The sequence below is a fragment of the Centroberyx gerrardi genome, chromosome 16, assembly GCF_048128805.1.
Source record: "Centroberyx gerrardi isolate f3 chromosome 16, fCenGer3.hap1.cur.20231027, whole genome shotgun sequence".
Classification (NCBI taxonomy): domain Eukaryota; kingdom Metazoa; phylum Chordata; class Actinopteri; order Beryciformes; family Berycidae; genus Centroberyx; species Centroberyx gerrardi.
The window spans coordinates 4524943-4549118 of NC_136012.1; positions in this window are offsets into that span (position 1 = coordinate 4524943).

Genomic DNA, 24176 nt, shown 5'->3' on the forward strand with positions numbered 1-24176 from the left:
TAGCACAGGCCACAAAATTGTAGCACGCGTATAAAATGTCTGTTACCATCTCTAAAAACAACCACAAGTAGTGCAGTTCATCACTTAAACAGGTATGTGACTGGCAAAGGACATTAATGTTGCATACAGGGCACACAAAATCCAAACCTTAACAAGAAATGTTTTCAGACAAACATTTTCTTTATTTGCCCATAATGGTAAATTGCAGGGACATAACTGTATACAAAACATCAATATATTACGCTTCAAATTAGGGGTGTGAATCTTTGGGAATCTCACGATTCAATTTGATTCCGATTCTTGGGTGTCCGAATCGATTCAGAATCGATTCTCGATTCAAAACCGATTCTCGATTGAATGAATAGAAAAGGGGGCACTATTCAAATCCTTGTTTATGTACTTCTGAACATGTAGAAAATCTTCAAAATGCATATATTCTAGAATATATGGATGTTTAACTCTCTTGAACAATTCATTTTGTCTTAAATTGGTAAAACACATCAGAAAAAAGTGTGAACATTCAGTATATATACTATAATGCTCCAACAGAGCTTTGCCATTAAAAGACTCAAAAGCACATTGAGGCTTTTATCTGAAATACATACGGTTTTAAACAGTATTGAACCTCATTTGTGTTAAAAGTGCATAAAAGTGTAAACATTCAATTATTCTCTTCAGCAGGCATTTGTCTATTAACAAATTAACCTTAAATGTAAGTAAAATATAAAAAAAGTAAAGTATATACAGTATTATATTATTATTCAATATATTGCGATACAAAAATGTGACAATACGTATCTTGGGGCGGAAAAATGAATTGCGATATTAGCTGAATTTTATTCTGCTGTAATGACAAATAAGGTACCTTGCCCATCACAGTTTCACAAGTTCTCTATTGAAATTATATTATTGTCACTTTATAATGACATTTTTAAATAGTTTATATTCCAGAGAAAAACATGTCTGTAAAATTATGTTTGATACAGCATGGCTATTAAATGAAATGTGTATTATTCATTCATATTCAGATGAATCCTGCCAGCCAAAGTATGTCAGGGCTATCTTCATGCGCCTGGATAAAATTGGAGAACATTGAACATTGAGTCAATATTGACCAGAGGCATCAGGACTAATGACCCGGAAATGGAAGTATTGCTGAGGCCATTCAACACCCCAGAAGACCTTGAAGAGGCCTCTGAAAAACTAAGGGACACAGTCTACAGAAAGAAAATGGTATGAATGTCAAGAATTTTCTTATTCTTATTTTCTTTATCTTACAGAGACCCCCTTGTGAAATATGTGGTTAAAATATAAGTATAGGTACACTTTAGTAAGGTGTGGGAACGAGATCAGTACGTTGTGGCCAAGTCATGGACAGTCCATTATGTTGTTTGGGGGGGGGGGCTCTCTCCATATAATCTTGAGTTGCACTGTTGTAATGTTTTTTTCAGATCGACTATCTGAGTCTCCTGGGAGGTAAAACTCCTGGGGACTCAGTCAGACGGATCATGCGCAAACTTTGCACCAATGCCCTTTGGGCCAACTACAGTCTTAAAGGTCGTAAGGGGAAAAAGAAGTTCCAGGACCTGGATGTATATGAAGTCATAATCCGTAAGTGTTTTTACAGTGTTTCTAGTGTTCTACTTGTAGTTCAGAGTTCTAGTGATTTATCAAGATCTTTTCTCAGAATTATGAGAAAAGATTTCACTTATCAAAAAGGCAGATTTTTTTTTTTTTTTTTTTTGAGGCGAGTGCAATACCCTTCCGTACATAAAAGTATTAAGTCTTGAACTTTAACTTCTTTAATACAGAGACCGGCAGAAAAGCTCAGGCATTTGGGACAAATTTGAAGATAAGTTCCTGTTTCAGGCACATGACCTGCAACTAGGTCAATAGTAGTTGACTGACGCAACAGTGTAAATTGCATATTGTATCTTTAGCTTATGGCACAGGTCATGATATGTTTGAACATTCATCCATAGTAGTTTTTTAGCCTTTAACCCAAAAATGCCCACAATTGTTCTTTTTATTTTCCTTTTGTACAATTGTTCTCTGTGGTCATTTATGCACAAATCTGAAATCAGTTGAAGCGTTTGTCTAAAAAGTGTTTTTTTTTATTTTTTAAACATAGCGGGGCTCATTCATAAAACTTACCGGCAGGTTTAGCGCGACGTTAGGGGCAGATACCGTCATGGTAGGGTGTTTCCTCATTCATAAACGTGAAATATTGGGACGTTATTCTTCCACCCCTTTTGATCATTTACATATTGGGAAAGCGATTCATAAAAGCACACCGCGCTGCAAAAAATACCACCTGTTCTAGTCAGACGGTATATTGTAGAAATTAATGTTAACTAATGAAATGAAATTAATGAAACTAATGAAATTTGTTTCATTAGTAATTTTCATTAGGAACTAATGAAAATTAGTTTCATTAGAAACTAATGAAAATTAATGTAAATTATTTAAAAATCAATAGATAAAGTCACATTGTGTCCTAGGGGATTAATTATCATTGGAAACGTGAAAATGTTTCATAAATGTGACTCGCACACTGGCTGTGATTGCATTTGTAAACGCCAGTTTCCATCTGATTTGATTCAGTTTATCATGATAAAAAGAGAAGATGACAATACACACGTCCCATAAACTTTTTAGCAGGTGCTGGAGTGTAGCAGAGCAGCAAAGTATTTAAGAAAGAGAACGCTGCACATTGCTGCCAATTCTGCCATATATTTACAACGTTTTGATAGGTCATCAGGTGACGATCACCACCGATCAATTTATAATTTCAGTAAGTGACATCATAAACATTTGGTTTATCATGGCCAACATTGCAGTTACAGCAGTAGGAGTGACTGAGAAGGAAGAGGTTTATCTGCCGTTCTAACGTGTCTCTGCTGCCCATTGACACACAGGCGTTGCATATGTAAATCTTAATTAACATGTTGGTTTTGATTGGTTGTCACCTGGGCTACAGCTGAGGATAGCACAGCAGTAACGTGGCTCCGTCATGCACCGTGGTGCAGATTTTGCGTCCCGCTATTCTGTTATCACAGAATTTTATGAATTAGCCCCAATATGTTTAGTACATGGGCACAAGGGGTAACTTTTTGAATGACTGCTGTTAATATTCCACCTGTTATATCGGGAGTGGGAGGCAATGCAAAAAGTGATGTTTTCTCCTCAAACAATTATTTTAATTCAATTCAGCTTAAGGTGTGTTTGTGCTGCTAATTATCATTGTGAATTTTTTCAGTAGCTCCAGCCAGTAAAGAATGACTGCTGTTTAAATTTTTAGCAAGATATCTGAAAAACATAATTTTTTGTGTTGCCTCCCATTCAAGCCTATACGGAGATAATGGGTGAAACAGCAGTCAGTCTTGACTGGCTGGGACTACAGACAAAATTCCATAATGATTCTCAGCACAAACAGACCTCAAAGATAATTGTTGAATTAGGGTTAGTAATCAGTAATGGAATTGCTGAGATTCTGAGCAATATGTTTGGGGGGAGAAGAGAAGTTATCAAAATGAAGTTACTCCTTGTGCCAATGCACTAATGTATATAACAATATTTATGATACAATATATATGCTGATGTTATTATTATTATTGTTTATTTTATTATTTTTTAAGTAGTATTTTGTCATAGACAAAGACACATAAGGACTGTGTGGTTTATGAATTGCGTTTTATGTTTTTAATTTCTTTCTTTTTTCTAAGATGCCTGCCGTCAGACGCATCCAAAGGTCACAGAGCATGTGTTTGACAGCATCATTGGGGAAACACTAAAGTATGCACCCCATAGAAGGACTCTGGTGAGTGTAAAGGATTCATGAAAGAGCTTCTGTGATGTTATCATGTCAGAATTTTAAATAAATATTATTATGATTATGCAGGTGGATAACCGGAATCCAGTGGTGCCCTCTACCTCTGCCTGTCCAGGGGACTCTCCTTGATGGAGCATCCATGGCCGAGCAACTGCTACCACTACACATGCGCACACACACACACACACACACACACACCACCTTGCACACATACATTCTGCCACACAGCCATATCCCACCCCATTCCATCCCGCCACCACACATCCCACCCCATCTCTACACAAAAACACACTCACTCACACATCCCACCCCACCCCCACATACCAAAAAAAAAAAAAAAAAAGTTAAAAGTAAAAAGTAAGGTTAACATTAATGGAACGCTATTGAAACCAGGTAAGGTTAGGAAAGCATTCAAAGAACATTCATAGAACTAAAGAGAATGTTTTTGGAACAATTGAAAAACTTACTGTAAAAAACATTTTGTCAGAATGTTATAAGAATGTTGTGTTACATTATGTTTTAAGAACGTTTTCAAATAACGTCATAACTAGGGAAATAACATTCTGGGAACATTTAAAAAACGTTTTAATTGTGTCAGAACGTTAGTGGAATGTTGTATTACATTATGTTTTAAGAACGTTTTCAAATAACAACTAGCGAAAGAACATTGTGGGAACATTTAAAAAACGTTTAATTTTCAGTCAGAACATTAAAGGAATGTTTTAAAAACGTTTTAAAATGTTCTAACAATAGAAAACGTTCTGGGAACATTTAAAAAACTTGCCGCAAAAAACGTTTTAATAATGTTGTATCAGAACGTTATAGGAATGTTTTCTTTTAATGTTTTAAGAACATTTTTCAAATAACGTTCTCCTAACTAGGGAAAAAACATTCTGGGAACACTTAAAAAACTTGCCGCAAAAAACGTTTTAACAATGTTCTATCCATGGGCGGAAATTACGGGGGGGATAGGGGGGTCCGGACCCCCCCTTCCTGGGAAAAACAGAGAGTTGTCCCCCTCAATATATCATTGTAAACATAACTATATAATTTTAAATAATATAATAATATGCATTGAAAGCACTTGTGCTAATTATAGACACAAAACAATGCGTTTTTAAGTTTCTAAAGATTGAGCGCCCCCCCCTCCTCATATACCTCACAGTGGTTTGGTCCACTGCCTACCTGCCTCCCCGAACCCCCACACACACACATTAGCCCTCGGTACGAGTGTCTGTGGAGGATCTCTGGAAGTGTGTCAGTGGTGGCTGACCTCCAGTAAGTAGCTGCTTCACAAAGGTTAACTTAAAACAAAGGATGTGTCAGACATTTTTCTTTACTTCTACCACTCAATAGAATAAAACGCAATTGTAACCAGACTACATTTTGTTCCATTACCTCGCGGTTGAATCTTGTGCGTCAACGTGTTGGTACGGAGCCGCGTCTCCTAATGCATGTGTGTGTATGGAGGCAGGAGGTCTATCCACAATTAAAATCCTCATAACTCACTGAATTTTCGACCGATTTTCAAGCGGTTTGGTTTGTTACAAATGCCAGACATGTATTTATGATACAGGATACTTGGTTAAATTAAAATGCGGGTTTTCATACCAAAATTATCTTTTGTAGATGGTAACAGTAATATTTCTATAATATAATAGGCTATTTAAGATTAACTTACCCTACGTAATTAGGTTCTAAGTATATTCTTTTTTTCTTACTGCATGTAAAATGGCTGCCACTATGTAATTGTGTTTATAATTTTGGAAATAAATGAAGACTTAATTGTTAAAAAAGACCCTGAAGTAAGTTTCTGGCAGGCTTCATAGCGTTCTGGACTTTTACACATTGACAGCAAAACATTAGAGATCTGCTTTTTCGGGAAAACTAAATCTAATTAGGCATATATTAGCTTTAGTTCAGTTAATGGGTGTTGCATCTCACCTACTACTGTAAATAACCTGCATGCTGTGTGTGTGTGTGGGGTGTGTGTGTGTGTGTGTGTCTATTTGTCAGCCAGTCAGTTAAAATGGCAGAGAAAAGAAAAACAGACATCCGATCATTTTTCAGTGCACCGAAACGCCAAGTAGAAAGACCCCAGTAATATCAAAGGCAATTTGATAAAATCTTCATAAGAAAGGAATGAAGTGCTTATGGAAATGTTTCATAATGGACCTCTATATACATTTAATACAACAGTACTTTTGGCGGCACCTTTGGTGTCCCCTTCAGGAATTGCTCTTGAGAAATTTTTCTGTTTATTGTCCCCCCCAACAGTGAAATGAAATATCCGCCCTTGGTTCTATCAGAACGTTATAGGAATGTTTTCTTTTAATGTTTTAAGAACATTTTTCAAATAACGTTCTCCTAACTAGGAAAGAACATTCTGGGAACACTTAAAAAACTTGCCGCTAAAAACGTTATCTAAACATTCCAAGGTAACGTTTTCATAACCTAATGGGAATGTTAGGGGAACATTCTTGGAACCTAAAATTGCCAGCTGGGATGTGATTAAAGAAGTCATGAAATGTCAAAGTGAGCAAATATATTTTGACATAGCTTTGGTAAACCCTGGACATGATTTTATTCCTAAGAGATTACAACAGGCATGACTTCAGTAATGTAATATCAGTAAATCTAAAATGCTTACTTTACACTGGGAGATGATGTAGCATAGCTTAACTGCACAATTACTGGCAGCAGTAACAAAAACAACAACAACAACAACAGCACAACCATTAGGCTTACTTACCAACTGCCTGTTGGTTAGGGCCTACTAATGTTATGGTTTCCCATACATCACTGCCTAGATCATATACACCAGCGCGAGACACAAACTGGAATATAAGGACGTGATTGACGGTTGTTTTTTTTTCCTACAACAAAGGTGAGTAACAGGCTTTTAACAACACATCTCAATGCTTGTTTTTAGTAAAACGTTGTAAAATAATGTAAACAAAGAAAAAGCAGTATTAACTACTATAGTCATGTTTAAGAATGACAGCTTACCTACGAAGCCGTTAACGAATGTTAGCGATGTTACATTAACTAGCTACCGCTAGGTGGCACTATCTACACACACATAACACAGATTTTGTTTTAAGGAGAATGATTTAAGTTTATGTGGCAATAAATTGTAGAATTACAGTCAATTGCAGTTGTTTTCATTACTTTTTTCTATTCTGTCACTAAATACTTGGCCAGAATGACAATGTAATTTCTACTGTGGGGATCCATAAAGTGAAAACTAATATTACCGAAAGCAGCTTATTTTGGATGTTCTGTTCAAGTTAACGTTATTCAACAAATACTGACAGCTACACTAACTAACATTAACAACCAAATTCAAGAGTTATGATCGCTAATCACAACTGCCAAGCGGTCATATTTTGCGGTCATACAGGACGAGAGTGCCTGGAGGGAGAGGGAGATGTGTCTGAAGAGATCGTTGCACTTTATCTTTTACCTATGAATAAAGCATTAACCCATTTAGTCTCATGTATTACCGTCAACTGGTGAATATCCTGTTGTAGCCTGGAGCTAAAACATGCATTGGCCAACAACCAATGCTAACATTAATGTTAACCAAGCGGACAATATGAAAAGTTATTCTTACTCAATCACTATCTTGTGCTAATTCAAGCAAATAAATGCGTATCTTGCTACCAATAAGTTGAACAGTAATCAATAATTGGAAAAAGAATAGATCACTTCTTACCTTATCCTCACGTTTTTCCCGGAAGAGCTGCAGCTCCCAAACCCGTCTTGCTCTTCGTCTCCACCGTTGCTGCAGGAAACTGAAACATTAGAGGCGGTGTCAGATCTTCACAACGCCCCCTGTAATTTATTGTGTAGTCTTAATGATTCCTCACTAGATTTTTTTAAAATAAATTGTTGAGCACATGGCTTACGCCTGGATTCCACCGGGGGCGGCTACGTCGTGTTCCGGCTGCGACGCGGCCGCCAGAGCTGATCGCAGCCACTCTAGACAATGCTTGTGATTCCACCAGACGTGCCGCAGCATGTTTCAGAAGCGGATCTCGCTCTGCTCCGCTAAAAATACGCGCCTAGTCGATGTTTGACGGAAGCCGCGTCGAGCCGCGTCAAGCTGCACAGAGCAGATCGAGCTGGCAGGAAGTCAGACACAGGAGCGGCATAGAGCATCCGGTCAATTTTCAAAATAAAACACCCTGTGCAGACTCCCGATCGTATATCACATCACTACATCAACGTCATAACCGGTGGCACCAGGCCAGAAGTCAACTGGATTTTAAGCATGGACTACGAGAGGTTCATCTTGGAAGTTGAAAAACACAGTGTGTTATATGACATCACAGATCCTTTTTGCACGGACAACACCAAAAAGGACAAGGCGTGGAGGTTAATTGCAGAAGTTTTGGGAGTGGAAGGTGAGTATAACCTAGTAATTAGCTAAATGACCAAATCAGCAAGTCAAACAAAACGGCCAGACAAAACGCTCCGCTTCTGAAACGCTCCCGGTGTGGTATGAAGCCATGGAGGACGGAACAATACCGCGTCGCAGACGCGACGTCATAGACCCGTGCCCGGTGGAATCCAGGCGTTATATTGCACATTAACTCTGAGTTCCTGGAAATGGAAATAATCCATCCATTCTAAAGCATTTCACTGTGGCCTATTCAAAGCGACAATGTGATCACGTGAGCGAGTCGCTATGCCAGTTACATGTTAACAATCTTAAGTAATCACGCACATTTTTATTGTTATTATGATTATAACAAGTCCCTTACCTGTTTCAGAATGGTGTTGCAAAAGGTGCTGGGCACGACCACTGAGCCCTACAAAAGGCTTCCACCCATCACCGTTACGGTCGTGGACTCGAAACCGTTCTCCAAAGTGACGGAGTGGCAGTTCAGCGAGGGTGGAGTGTCTGCAGCTGTCCTCCACTTAAACACCGTGTTGGCCATGTCTAATGGACACTCAGCCGTTGAGATCACTCTCTTCAAAGAGAGAGCCAAAACGGTTAAAGTCGGCAGCACGTACGTTATCCGCAACTATCGGTTGGGAAAGGTGGCTGGCGTGCCAACTATCCAATGTTGGAAGGAAACTGCCTTTTACTACAGCGATCCTCTGGAAATTCCAGAGGAGCTGGTGGAAAGCTGCCGGCTGCTGCTGGACCCCCCCTCTCTGGTTGTCCACATAAGAAACACTGACCCCCAGAAGCACACGGACCTTCTCACCATAAAGGGATACGTATCCTCTGTATGTAGCCACGTACTACGATGGTCGAGGGGTGCAAATGCACTACAAAGGCCCAAAGCAATTGCGGAATAAACTAAAATAAAATAAACGGTTAAATAAACCATTCAAAATAAACGGAAAAATGCGCTACGCAATGCAAATTCAAAAACACACACATAAATCCAAAACATATACAACCACGACAGATGCTTTGGATTTTCGTGTGTTTTTGCATCGTTTCTGAATTTCCGAATTCTTAATGCAATTGCTCTGGGCCGTTGTACTGCATTTGCACCCGTCGGCCACTACACATTGAATCACACACGTTCCACATGAGGTTGCAACATCCCACTCTAATAGGCTGATAGGGATCAGCTGACTCTGATAGGCCATTGGTGGTCATGGTAACCAAAGAGACTATACAATTTAAAGTTAAACATAAGACATGAAAAGAACATAAATGTGACAATAATAGTCACTATACTCTGTTTTAATACTTGTTTTTATGACTGTAAACTACTTTGAGCTCCAACTCTATGAAAAGTGCTACACAAATAGCAATTGTTACTGTACCATGATTCCTATTAGCCTATTAGTCTCTTGTTTTTCTAATAGCCTCTTCCTGATTGTACAGTGCAAGTACTGATGATACAGACTGAAACGTTTGCTTCTCTTTGTCACCTCACCTTGTTTTGTGCACTTTGGGCACCTTTGTTGTAAATTTTTGACGATTATGTTTATTTACTAAAACTTTCATCTTTGAAAACAGCTTTGCCGTACATTTTCTGTAAGGCACTCCTGCCATTTTTGGTGTGTGCATTCCTCACATAGTAGAAAATGTACAATAGTGTGCACATCCAACCCAACTTGAGTATAGGTGCGGGACAAAATCAGCAACTTACAGAGACACTAGGACAGATGACTGCACACTGAATATAAACTCCCAAAGAATTTATTGCAACGTTTCAACTACGTTGCAATAAACTCTTTGGAAGCTTATATTCAGTGTCCGGACATCCTTCCTAGTCTCTCTGCATTCCTCCCATCCCAATACTCACTAGTTATTTTCTTTATAATAATCCTTCACACTCAACAACCTACTTACCTCATAAATATGCTACTATCTACAATAATCTTTACATCCACATTTGCACATAGTTAATGAAGACACACAATAATCCAAAGCTGCAGGTTTGAAGCCCAAGTGTCTATTTTCAATATTTTTCTTGCCTTCCACTGTACATTTTTCATATTTTTTTTTTTTGGAAAGATCCATGACATGACTTCACCCCTCCAAGAAGATAAGCTAAAATGCCACAGTTGCTTAACTCTCTGTTCAACAATTCTCATGCAGTGGTTTCTTTTCTCAACATCTATCACATTTAGATGGAACCTGTGAGGAAGCATGATGGGACAGGGGGCCCAGCATGCCCTGTGCAGAACCTTACAATTAGCGAGGTAGAGAACTGTTCAAAATCCTTTTTTGTGTTCCACTTTCAACTCAATGAATGACATTATTTATTTCCGTTTGATTTTTGATGTCAAAGCTTTGAAGAATTGATGTATTTAACTGTTTAAATTTGGTTTAGTGAAATTTAATGAATTCTTAACATGAATTAGTTAAATGCACAGTTCCTATACTATGTTGAGTACAACTTAACAAGCACTTTTGTCTTTTGTCAGGATGGAGCTGAGGTTAAGGTTGCTCTGTGGCGGGAGCCAAACCTCATTCCTCTCAACATCGGCATGCCCGTCAAAATCTCCCACCTGAAGGGCAGGAAAACGGCCTCTTTTGGATATGTACTGAGTTCAACAACATTCACGGTCAGAAACTTGATTGGACCAAGACAACTTGATGGGCTGGTGCATACGTACAATAAAGTAAACACAGTAAACATAAAATAAACTTGCAGCTTGAAATTTGCTTACTACTTTAGAAGCAGCTACCTTCCACAGCTCATTGCTGTATGTGTGTCTTCTGTATTATGCGGTTTCAACAGAGTGAAATGGATGAGCTCAGGGAGGCAGAGGTGTGGGGGATCAGGTCCCTGGAGGACGGTGACCAGGAGCTGCTCTTCAGCGATGACACCCTCTTTGTGGTCCCAAGACATGTGTGGGACCAATGCTTCCCCCAGGGACTGGATGACTTTCCCTGCCACGTCAAAATGACATATGAGGAGGGGAAGATCCATGGTATTTTTACCGCGGAAAAATAAAAAAATAAAAAGTGTGGAAAATGGCATGTAGTTCAATGTTTAGTTGTAAGTATTTATTAATTAACTTAATGTGTTAGAAATTAATATGAAATAGTTTCCATTATGCAAAATAAAAATGTGATTAGTTGAAATATTTGTCTTGCTGACGACAAAAAGAAAAATATTCATACATCTCAATGGTATAAATTGCAAACCAGTTGCTCAAATTAGACTAACGCAAGTGCTGGTAACACTGAATTTGTGGATGGCGATGCCACCTTCGGCCTGGACAGATTGGACAGCTAAACAGCCCGGAGGCCGCTGACAAAGCTGTTGGGAATTCAGCAAACACCAAAGATATTAGGACCAAAAAGACTCCATGGCATTTATCATGATGGTCAAATGATTTATGAGAGAAGAAGTAAAGTGCAGACATTTAGGCGCCCGACCTACCGGATGAGGCGCAGCCCCTGACACGCTCGCGGGACCCGGTTTCCAGGGGCCTCATTCACGAAACGTGCGTACGATCAGATTTGATCTTAAGTGTACTTACGAACGTTTCCACGAACATTTCGGCATTCAGCATTTTTTGCGTGTTTGGAAACATGCGTGGGGGCATTACGCATGAAGTGGTTTCTACTTAGAATGCCTTATTCTTTAAGCTAAATCTATTAAAGCAGTCCCAGACCTCATATCAGTGTCCAACTCCGCTGATGACTGGACACCTGACAACGCAGTCTCCATATTATTCCCCCAATCCTTTTGACAGCGCCCTGCCGTCCACCTGGAGCTAATACACTGCATTTATTTGGAGTTAGACTATGGCCTACGCTTTTTAGATTCTAATTATAAGTCAAACCGTTTCTTTTTCATTTAATTGAAGGTGTGTTTCTGATGTTGCAGCATTTCTAGCCATGTTTTTTTAGTTCAGTTGCTGTCACTCACTCCACCGCTTACACTTTTAAAATGTATATATTCTTTTTCACTCACTCCCGACAACAACACTATTATTTCAGAGTTTATTGACAGAGTTTTCACTATTATTTCAGAGTTTGAGTTTTTTTGTTTTTATTTGCCATTCTCCACCACTCCAGTATTGCTTTCCATTTGCGCACGACCCTTCAGACAGCAGGCCTTGGTAACACTTTCTGTGACACCATGTCTATAATGCATTATAAACATACTTATAATGTGTTTTAATCTGCTTATAGCACTTTATAATTATAGTTATAAGCACTCATAAATATTCATAATGCTTTATAACAATAATCATAAGTAGGGCTGAAACGATTCCTCGAGAAACTCGATTACTAAAAATCATCAATGCAAATTCTTTGCATCGAAGCTTCGTTTAATCCATATAACTATTTACACGCTCACTGTGTTTTGCACGGATGATTATTACTGTTGCACAACGCGCTGGAGAAAGAGAGAGAAAATAGCGAGGGGCGAAGAGAAGAGACATGCCAGAGAAAACGACAGAAAGTGTCCAACGTTTGGGATCCAGTGTTGCCAACTTGGCGACTTTGTCGCTAGACTTAGCGACTTTTCAGACCCCCCTGGCGACTTTATTTCTCAAAAGCAACTAGCAACAAATCTGCCGACTTTTTCTGACCATGGGAAACAATGTTAATGTGTTGAATCCCAAAGCATTTGGCAATAAATTGGTTCGGCTAATGCCGGTTTTCTCTATTTGCTTGTCTAATCCGGAGAGGTCTGATGATCGCAGCGCTTGCCACACACAGCGTAGCCCCCTGCCTCCGCTGAGAGCAGGGACTGTAGGATAGGGTCCACTTGTAATTGCTACCAGCCCAGGTGGGCGGAGTCAGCACTTAATATTAAAACGGGATGAGATGAAGGCTAGTAAAGAATGCACGTTAATTATGGCTATATGTAATGGCTAGTTAAGAACGTAAATCAATATGGTGGCTAGTTATGATGTCCCTAAGTTAGCTAAGTTTTGCTCAAGAAAATAACCACAGAAAATAAAATGCTGCAGTCAATTTGTGAAAGCCTGAGCTTCATTCATGTTATTATTATGATAGTCACACACATACACACACACACACACACACACACACACACCTACTCCCCTCACAGTGATGCATAAAATACCCCAGAAAGCAAAATATCAGATGGTGTAAGTAGCAATTGGAGCCTAAAATGCACCAGTCCAATACAGCAGGTATATTCAGTTTAGTTTGATTGCAGTGAGTAGGGTCAGCAGGTGTAGGGCAACCCTTCAACATAGTAAATAAATGTACATTAGCCAGTCTTATGAACTTGTATGATATTTAGGCCTAGTAATAAATATCAATAATAATTATTTCACCTCTTTTTCAGTAAATTACAGCGTCGTGCGGACAGCTTTCCTCTTTTGTATATTTGCTATTGCTCTTTAATAAAGCAAAAGTATTTCTTATCCGATTACTCGATTAATCGATGGAATAATCGGTAGAATACTCGATTACTAAAATAATCGATAGCTGCAGCCCTATTATAAAGCATTTTATAATGACTTATAAGGTAAAGTATCATAATACTTCATAATTGCTGGTCACTCACTGACATTTTTTTTTTTGGCAAGGATCATAGTGTATTATAATTCTCATAGTTGTAATACATTATAATCATTTTATAATGCATTATAATCACTGTTATAATGCATTATAATGTGATTATAAGTTACTCTAAGTGGTCATTGGGTGCTTTAAGTAAAGTAATTAAATTCCTGAGGCATAGGCAGATATAATACATTACAAGCTGGTTATAAGTCACTATAAGTGGTCATTGTTTGCTTTAAGTAAAGTGAAGAAAATATCATTAAATCTATGAAAAAACAACACACAAAACGTAAAATTAATTTATTTGTTTAACGGGTCATAACAGAAATTGAGTACTCCAATTTGACAATAAATTAAATAAGTAAATCTCTCTGAATGAATAAATGGCGGTGCCTCCACTTAGTAGTGTTTAAAGAATTTAAACAATATCTACTAAGAATTTCAATTACTACAATTAACCTGAACTCAATGTCCCCCTTTGAAATATGTGACTATAAAATTACCACAACTCAACACCAGATACTTTAAATGCAAACCAATTGCCTTTAGTTATGCAACTAGCAAGATGTGAAATATAAAAGCAGAAAATAAAAAACAACTTTCAATTATCAAAGCAAATACCCAGATATTCCAATATCAATCTTTTACATTCCACAGAGGCAAAGTGTGTACCTTAAAATTAACTGACCAATCTTACTTTCTTTAGCTTATTCTCAAAATGAAATACAATTGTGGATACACACACACTCAACAACAGTCTTTGGAATAATAGTAGATCTACTAAAATAAATAAAAATTTCCAAATTAAATAATCGTTGCAGGCCTGAGTTGCTGGGGTGCATAGAGACCTTTAAGATGAAGATGATATTGCGTCCACTTCACTTGCTCCGAGCAAGGCAAAAACAAAAATAACGCAGTGCAAGTGCATAGACAGTACTCACAACTTGATGACAGAGTTTGTGATGGGTAGACCTGATAAGGGCGATGCAGGAAAATGGCGAGTGAGGCCGACTGCAGGCGGATCCAAACACAGGCAAACCTTGTACTCCCGAAGCATGTGGAAACAGGGCTTGAACAGTTCTGTTGTACTCCTGGCCCACGGAGGATTTCCTGCTCCTTTCTCTCTCTATGCGGTACAACAGTGCATAAAATCCAACTAAAAATCAAGTACATAACACAACGATCGTATTGTGATGTGAATGAGCTGTGGGACTCACAATTAGTGACGTAATGTGTATGGACTGACCGATTGATTGAAGTGAATACAGGTGGGACTGATTGCGAGGCGGGAGGGACACTAAGCAGACAAAAGACTGGGCAGACGCCGCATTTGGGAGAAGCCTCTTGTTGCTGCGGTTCGGCACTCTTTTGGGAGGGAGGGTATCGTTCGCAGTCATTTAGGACTGCCGGCGATGAAGACAGCGAGAGCAGGTGGTTAGCTGTTCCTGTGTTAGGAGGGGAGGTCTGCTGCCTCCTGTAGAAAGTTAGGGCCGGGACCATAGAAGAGTGCCGTAGCCGCCACCGCTCCCTGAGGGTTACTTCTTGCCGTGTGGGGTGTCACTGACACCGACTGAACTCTGTCACTGACGCCGACTGAACTCTGTCACTGACGCCGGCTGAACTCTGTCCATGCCGACTGAACTCTGTCCACGCCGTCCAGCGAAGCCGTTTCCCCGGGGAGTTGGACGGCGTCTCAAGCTCAGACCCCGGGGGAGGGTCTCGCCGAGCGGGCGAGCGAGCTAAGTAGCCATACACGCATAAAAATATTGTGTATTCCTGTATGTGTGTATGTGTGTAGGTAGGTCTGTTTTTAATAGCGTGGGGAGGGAGAACAGATGAGGGAGGGGTAACGGCAAGCCCATAGGCGGGATATTCATCTCGTTCCACTTTAAAGTGGTGATGGTTGTGTAGTGCAGTGCCTGTGCAGTGTTGTTTGGGTGATATTTGTAGTGCCTCCAGTTTAGAGGGTGCCAGCGTGCCGTGTTCGAGTGGTGTGCCTTAAGCTAGAGTCTAGCCCTGTGTGTAGTGCCTTTCAACTCCGTGGAAGCTTTTGATTATCGTAGCGTGGCTAGTTGCCCCTAATTGTTTGTAGACCCCTCGCCATTTTATGAAGTCGCTCATATATTTGTCTATTTAATAAAGATTACCTTTTTGTACTGTACATTATTGCATTGTGATTATTCAAAGGCTCTGGCATTAATAGCAGTGTTTTCCTGCTAACTAAGAACAAAACCCACATTCATTACAGTATCATAATTTATTATTAGCTTACATGCTATCTGATAGCTCGTTCACATAAACCAAAGCGATTGCTATGCTAATAACGCTAGCTGCGATTAGCATTTCTTTAGGTTTAAACCATAACATTTAGTTACAGTACCACACTTAAAATAATAAAGTCATGCTTTACCTTAACAGCATTCACACAGGTCTAACATGTCGTCAACCCAGTTAGGAATATTATGATGGTGTTTTCAGGACGGATAGTCCTTTCTCTGCTGCTTCCACATGTTCTCCCTTGCGCTCTCTACCTAGTTTTTGCAATCAGCGCCTAAGTCCCGCCTCTCTTAAATTCCGATTGGAAGATAGCAATTTAACCACCAATGGATATCAAATATCTACCCATTTGGCAATCAGTGAGTTATGCTGTACTACACACATGCAAAACCAAATTAATTTCAATCCAATTTAGAATTATTTTATAACTATATATATATATAACTTATTTTTTTTATATAAACTAACTATAATTAACCCTGGGCTACACCCTCCCCCTTCTTGTCTAGATGTCCTCATCTGACTCCTCTCTCTCTCTCTCTCCTTCAAGAGTACTTTCTAACTTTACAGTTACAGCAAAAGGTTGAAGACTGGGGGTGTGAGGCTGTTTCAGGGTCATCTCCAGGTTTTGAGTTCAGACTGAACTGATTGACCATCCCATGGTGTTGGATAGTGAACGGCCGGTTCGAAGGATTTCCGGACTCATCTTAGCTCAGGCGAACTACTGGCTTCACAGTTCGTCTGGACATGCATCTCTACGACGCCCATGTCTTTAATGCATTATAAACATACTTATAATGCACCATGATCCTTGCGGAAAAAAATGTCAGCGAGTGACCAGCAATTATGAAGTATTATGATACTTGACCTTATAAGTCATTATAAAATGCTTTATAATGTGTTATGATTACTGTTACAACGCATTATGAATATTTGTGAGTGCTTATAACTATAATTATACAGTGCTATAAGCAGATTATAATGCATTTTAAGTATGTTTATAATGCATTATAGACATGGGCGTCATAGAAAGTGTTACCCAGGCCTTTTATGGAGTTGCCAGGGCGTCTACCTATGCTAATCAGCATCAACAGGCACGTGCATCCAATTAAGGAACAAGTGGCATTCATCATCAGATAAACCTGGAACACGCAAAAATCTACTCTGACTCTGCGCATGCTTCATGAATCCCACGTTGGTTTTTCGTAGGCATGTTTCTTAAGAACAAAAGTAAGAAAAATGTAAGAAACGTTTCGTGAATGAGGCCCCAGGTCTTCAGCATGCGTGCGAGTACCGAGGGCTGGCCTTCGCTGGATCCCCCAGGAGAGTCCATGCGTTTCAACATGAAGTCAGCCAGACTCTTGACGAGAAGGAAGAAATCTGGGTGAGCCGGATAAGTGTCAGGAAGAAAATAAAGAAAGTACAGTTTGTTTTGGGACGGGTTTTCTTGCACTATGAAATACAAAACATGGGAATATTGCTATATTTATATTGAAGTCTTACCCAGATTATTCCAAGGATTTCTGAAGGGGCGACTGGCCTGGGGGCGACTGTTCCAGGCCCATCTTGTAGATGGCTAGGAACACACACTCAAGTGCGTCAAGGTGCCATGCTTGAATTTGAGAAAAGATGTTATTTACACATTTGATCTCACAAGGACTTTTGCCTAATTAAGTCTTGAAGGCATATTCTTTTAAAGTAATAGTTCACGCAAAAATGAAAAAATCATTAGTCATTATCTATCCAATAATGAGCTGGTGTATCATATTTTCCTACCTCCTCTGACATCAACACTGTCAACTGTCCGGGCCACTAGAGTGTATTTATTGATCACCACCACAAGGAGGATTAGCCGATCAAACCATGGGTTTTCTACAAGCATGCCGATGATCTTAAACAAGTACAGATCCTGTACAGGCCCACAGCGCATGTTGAATTCCACTAGCTGCGGCCACACTGATTTGGAAAATGGACAGAATTATGGACGGATAGATTTCTGTCCATTGGGCTGTCAACATGGTGGGAGAGGCAGAAATAGAGTAGCCTAGCTTTGCTCACAACGGTGCTACTTCATTGAAACAAGTTAAACTAAACTAAAATCTAGTTTCTTCTTTCTCTACATTTTCACAACACAACCTGTCAGCTCCACGGCTCCGGTTAAACTGTCTGTGCTTGTCATTTGATTGTGTGTTTGTTTAATGTGGCCCGGCATCCCGGTTGAGCGGAGTTTTCAGTTTTTAAAGGACTAGGTTGGTATTTTGAACCCTGGGCCCCAATAACATGTTTTCCGTCATGATCCCTATTAGTAGAAACCATAGGGATAATAATAGCTAACCGCCCCCTCCCACTCTACTGCAATAGAAACCTACGTGACAGTCTTTGAAAACTATGATAAACGTTGTTTTGCAAAACACGACGCTCACACGACGAAACCGAGCTCTCTGTCAATAGTTGTGTTCTATTTGGATAGGAATTATTTTTTTCTCAAAGATGCACTACCTTCTAAGCCGGTATAAGCGTCCACGAGAGCCAGAAGAATGCCACTGTCTCCAAAAATAACTGCTGACAGAAAGCTCGTTTGTTTTTTTTGTTTTTTTACAATTTTTTCAAGATAACATACTGACACTGGTACGATTATACTGTGAGTGTCGTGTTTTGCAAAACAACGTTACGTTAGTGGAATAGGTAATTTAACAAATAACCGTGTTGTGCTGGCTGACCATTGCTCCCACACACTAAGCCACACTCTCCGCCATTCATTTACAGAGATCCACGTCTTCTGCTACCCTACAAACTTTAACGGCAGGTAATGTTCTTACCTGTGGTATTTAAGTTATGTTAGCCACGGTATCACTGGCCCGTTGTGTCTGTCCTTCTCCGTTCATTTCAATTAATTTTCAATAAGAGCTGTCTGTTGTCCGGATAGTACTGATAATGCGTCCGTCTCCGTCAGATTTCCATCCGTTTTGACCACAGACTGTAAAAAGAGGTTTTGACAGACAGAAAGTTCAACTCAGTTTAACTTTTTCTGGACGATCACAGACACAACGGCACAACCAAAATAAAGATACAAGTGAGAAAGCCTGGTATAACGTTGGGATGACTGGAGGTTTTCCAGGTCAGTTTCTTATATAATTTATACTGTATAGTCTGTCTTATTTTCTCTATGAAGTAGCACAGTTATGAGCGAAGCTAGACTGCTGTATTTCTGCCTCTCCACCATGTTGACGTTCCAAAACAGCCCAATGGACAGAAATCCGTCAATAATTCTGTCCATTTTCCGTCGGATCAGTGTGGCCGCAGCTAGTGGAATTCAACACACATGCTGTGGGCCTGCGCAGGATCAGGTACTTGTCAATCTATCAACTACTTCAAATGTAATTTGAAAACGTACATTTTTAGTTGTGCATTTTTATGATTAGTATTTTATTAATCTTTGTCTCATTTTATTGTATTGTATCATTGCGTTTTATTCTTTTTTTAACTTTTATTTGACCCCATGCAAGGCACTTTGTGTTACAGCTTGCTGTATGAAAGGTGTGTTATAAATAAAGTTTGATTTGGTTTGATTTGATTTGTTGAGAATGTTTGTCCCAGTCCTCAGAGAACATCTAAACACACAACACGCTTTTTTTTTTTATCCATGATCTCCAGCAAGTTGAAGTTGTTTTACAGTTTTGACTTGATGTTTTCACTCAGTCGTCTGCTCACAATGCGAAAGCGTGCAGATGAAACTATACTAAATCTAAGTCTATACTAAATATATATATCTATATATATATTTTATGATTTTATTTTAGTTTCCATATAGACACAAAACATGACATCTCATACATTAATCACAAACAAAACAACCTAACATAAAAAAAAGACAAATACCAAATAACTAAAGCAGAGTAGTTGGTATGTACTCGCCTGTCAACAGAAAATACGAACAAAACACCAACATTACTAGACTTACATCATTACATACAAATCAACCTACTTGCTCAGGCCTACATATCTGCTATATTCCCAAGTCATACCACCTATTCATTTTAACACCCCAGCTATCCAATACCTTTTCTGCCTGCGTTCCAAATATTAACTGCCTTGTGTAGCCACAAATCCCAAGCAAAATTACATGTTTAGGCTACGTGCCATGCAAGCAAAGCGTACAGTTGATTTAACCTGTTTGTTACACCTGCAATAAGCGATTTCAGACCCTGTAACCAATCCTGAAACTAACGTGTGCTACGTGGAGATTTCCGTGAGACGTAATGATATAAACAAACAGCCACACAGCAGCAGCTGTGTTTTCTAAAGCTTGTTGTCACGTTCCGCCAAAGTCGTAGCTTTTTCTTTTTTTTTTAAAACTTGCTCCTCTCCTCTCTCTCCCCCTCCCCTCCCTGAAAAGAATTCTGGTAATGGCGGAATCGATGAAGCGAGCAAGTAAACGTTTTCAACTAGTAAACTTGCTACCTGCCTCTTCACTTGTGGGACATGTAACCTTCAGCGGGAGAAAAATCTGGCAAAGCGAGACTGGTAACCGGCGATATTTCTCCGTAGGTACGTTTATTTTGGCCATTAGCCTTTATGCACGGTTTGTCCTAGGGGGCTTCTGTAGCCCAGCAGGTTTGCTGTGTGTGTTTACAAATGTGTTGCGGTTTCTGTCACCCTCTAGTAGTCAGAAAAAATGGCTTAGTGTAGCTTTAACCTTAACCCTGTGGAGAGAGTCTGTCATCAAAAAGTGCCTAGCCAGAATCCCCAATCCACAGCCTGGGATTTTAGTATAGGCAACTTTTTCCAAAACTATTATTTATTATTTTGATGTAATTATTTATTAATAGCCAAGGCCTAGCCACATCCCTGGAGGAGAGTGAGTGAGACAGCATTTATAGCTAATGTTAGCTAGTATGAAGATGAAGATGCAGTAGCATCAAAACATTATAAAAGGCTAAATTGTCTGTGTGTTCCAGAATCTTTTCTTCATTTTTGCTGCCATGTCCTGTTCCTGAGAAGCACCGGACTTCCTGTTTTTTTTCGGGACTCACTAAATTTCAGGGGTTACAGTACAGCGTCACACGTAAAGGCTCTGACACACCAAACCGACATCAAAGAACCAGCGGCGACGAAGGCCGACTGTTGCGTCGCCTCACGTCGCCCGTGTCTGGTCAAAAAAGTTGCACTTGAACACACCGCAAAGACTACAGCCAACGGCCAACTTGCACGTACGTTCTGCGCCTGCGTGAGGAGAAATAACTCTCCATACCAGCAGGTGGCGGTAGTCTGTATTCGTCATTCATAAAGGGAAACAGGAAGACCTAGGACTGCGGATATACAAACCGTAAACAAAGCAGCGTTTGCTAGCCATTTTCACACCACTCTCGCTCATCACAGACGGTTTCGCTACTTCTAATCGAGAATATGTCTGATAAGAAGTTGCAAATGGCACTGGCGTTGTCAGCCCTTGGTCTTTTGGTTGTGGAAGAAGAAAGGAAGAGGCGGAGGCAAAAAATAAGGAGAAACCGCACTAAATGGGTGAAATCATGGATACAGCGACAGGCTCAAGGGGCTTTCCCGAACCTGTGTCGAGAGCTGGAGATAAATGAAACCTCCGATTTTAAAAATTTATCTCGGCTCTTTCCTGTTCAGTTCCACACGTTGAAGGAACTTATCAGTCCAATCATCCAGAGGCAAAACACGAACTACCGGGATTGTATCTCCGTGGGGGAACGTCTGATGATTACACTGCGCTTCTTGGCAACAGGTATGTGTATTTAACATTGCAACACTTTTTAAGTTTGTATATTATGCTTTTTAAGATTTGAAAAGTGCTTGGATTTTGAATAAAGTGCTTGAACTTGCTTGAAATTTATAATATAGATAACTGAGTTATGTGCTTGTTAATATTTACAGGGGAAAGCTTCAGGAGCCTTTCTTACCAGTTCCGAGTGGAAGTATCAACAATTCGGCAATTCATTACTGAAACCTGTGCAGCAATCTACCAGGTTTTAAAAGAGAAATACCTGAAGGTATGTGTGATATATCTGTTTTCTTTTTTAGATACTTTGAGGTTTATAGTGCAGTCTGTAGGCATTTGGACAGCGACACATGGTCACATGACTACAAGTTATCAAGGGTCTGACATATGAAACTAGCTGACATATGAAACTAGCTTTCATGGGTTTTACATTGTATTTTCTTGTTTTTCAGTGCCCGGACACAGTGGAAGAGTGGCAGCAAGTAGCCGATGGATTCCAGGCTCAGTGGAACTTCCCAAACTGCCTAGGTGCTCTGGATGGGAAACACGTCAACATTCGCCCCCCACCAGGAACTGGATCAACATTCTACAACTACAAGCATACATTTTCCATAGTCCTAATGGCACTGGTCGACAGCAGTTACAGGTTCCTGTATGTAGATGTTGGTTGCAATGGGCGGATTTCAGATGGCGGAGTGTTTGGAGGATGCTCACTGCAGGATGGAGAATAGAACATCCAACATCCCTGCCCCTGCACCACTTCCTGCTTCTGACCAACTGGCTCCTTATTGCATTGTGGCAGATGAGGCATTTCCCTTGAAGGAGTACCTCATGAAGCCATATCCGAACCGCAGGCTATCTGTAGAGCAACGCATCTTCAATTACAGGCTGTCGTGTGCTCGGAGGGTGGTAGAAAATGCTTTTGGCATCCTAGCCAACCATTTGAGTCTTTCTAACCACCACTAACACTCAAGACACTGCCAAAGTAGAGGACATTGTTCTGGCTTGCTGTGCTCTGCACAACTTCCTGCGGACTGAGAGCTGTGACCTATACATGGCGGGAATCGTTGACCAGGAAGGACCAGATCATGACACTGTCCCAGGAAGATGGAGACAGGACCCTGATCTACAGCAGGCCTCCCTGCCACACACAACCAATGCTACAACACAAGCCGAGCTGCACAGGGATGAACTATGCCGTTACTTTATTTCTGATATCAGTGCAATGCCCTTTCAGTGGGGCAAAATATAAATGTGTATGCCTATCCTGTTTCCTATCTAATGGATAATGTGATATGTTATTTTCCAGAAGTTGACCTTGGTTTCAGTTCTATGGCTATAGTCTGAAATTACAAAATAAAGTGTTTGCATTATACTATCTTGTCTGGTGTTCACTCTTCACGTCAAAGTGCTATTGCACAAGTCAAAGTGTTTTATTATCAAATGTGCAGTACAATGGACAATGAAATTCTTATATGGCAATGATCAACTGCGTAATACAGCATTAAAAAGAAATATAAAAAAGTTTTTGAAAAAGTAGGTAGTAAAAATATAAAATATAAGTGTGCAGGAATTATTTACATTTACATCTCTGTTACAACTGGTACTTTGTTGCCACATCCAACATTACAGATGAGTAAACTGTCTGTCAGAGGTTACTAATGCCAGGCTCTGGTCCACCGAATATTTGAAGAGGCAGCTGTCCACCTCGTGCTGGAAATGTGGCAGTAAATGTGGGGCAACTTCCGCATTCTGTGCTCAATGTTTTTGCAGTAGGCGGAGATGGCATCATTGTGGTCTTCCTGAGAAGCTAACCTTTCCAGGGTTTTACCAATGGTGCGCATCAACTTTGTTGACTCCTCACTGGCGAACTCGTCTAGCATCTTCCTGCTGTGCTTCACCCGAGGCCTCGGAGTGCTTGACTGGCTAGAGGTGCTTGTCAAAGGCTCCTCACTGAGATGTGTCGGTGTGGACTCTGCTCCACAGATGGTGGATTCTGCTAGGGGAGTGCTGGGCCTTGGCTCAGCCTCAAAGAAGCAGGGCTCCACTGGGGTGCTGGTCCAGGTATCATTGATGGTGCCATCTGAGGATGAATCAGAATCAGCAGCAGCCACCGAAGGTTCCTTAAAATAATATAAATAAATTCAATGATGGGATAATGGGAGAGTGAAACCAAGTTTACATATGAAAGGCTACATGTGAATAGAGGGGTAGAAACCCCCACCTGGACAATCAGTGGCCACTCCACTTCTTGCAAATTTGTATTTACATTTTTAGCAGATGCTTTTATCCAAAGTGACTTACAATAAGTAAATGAAAGAAGCAAGAAACAATGTTTTCTTTTT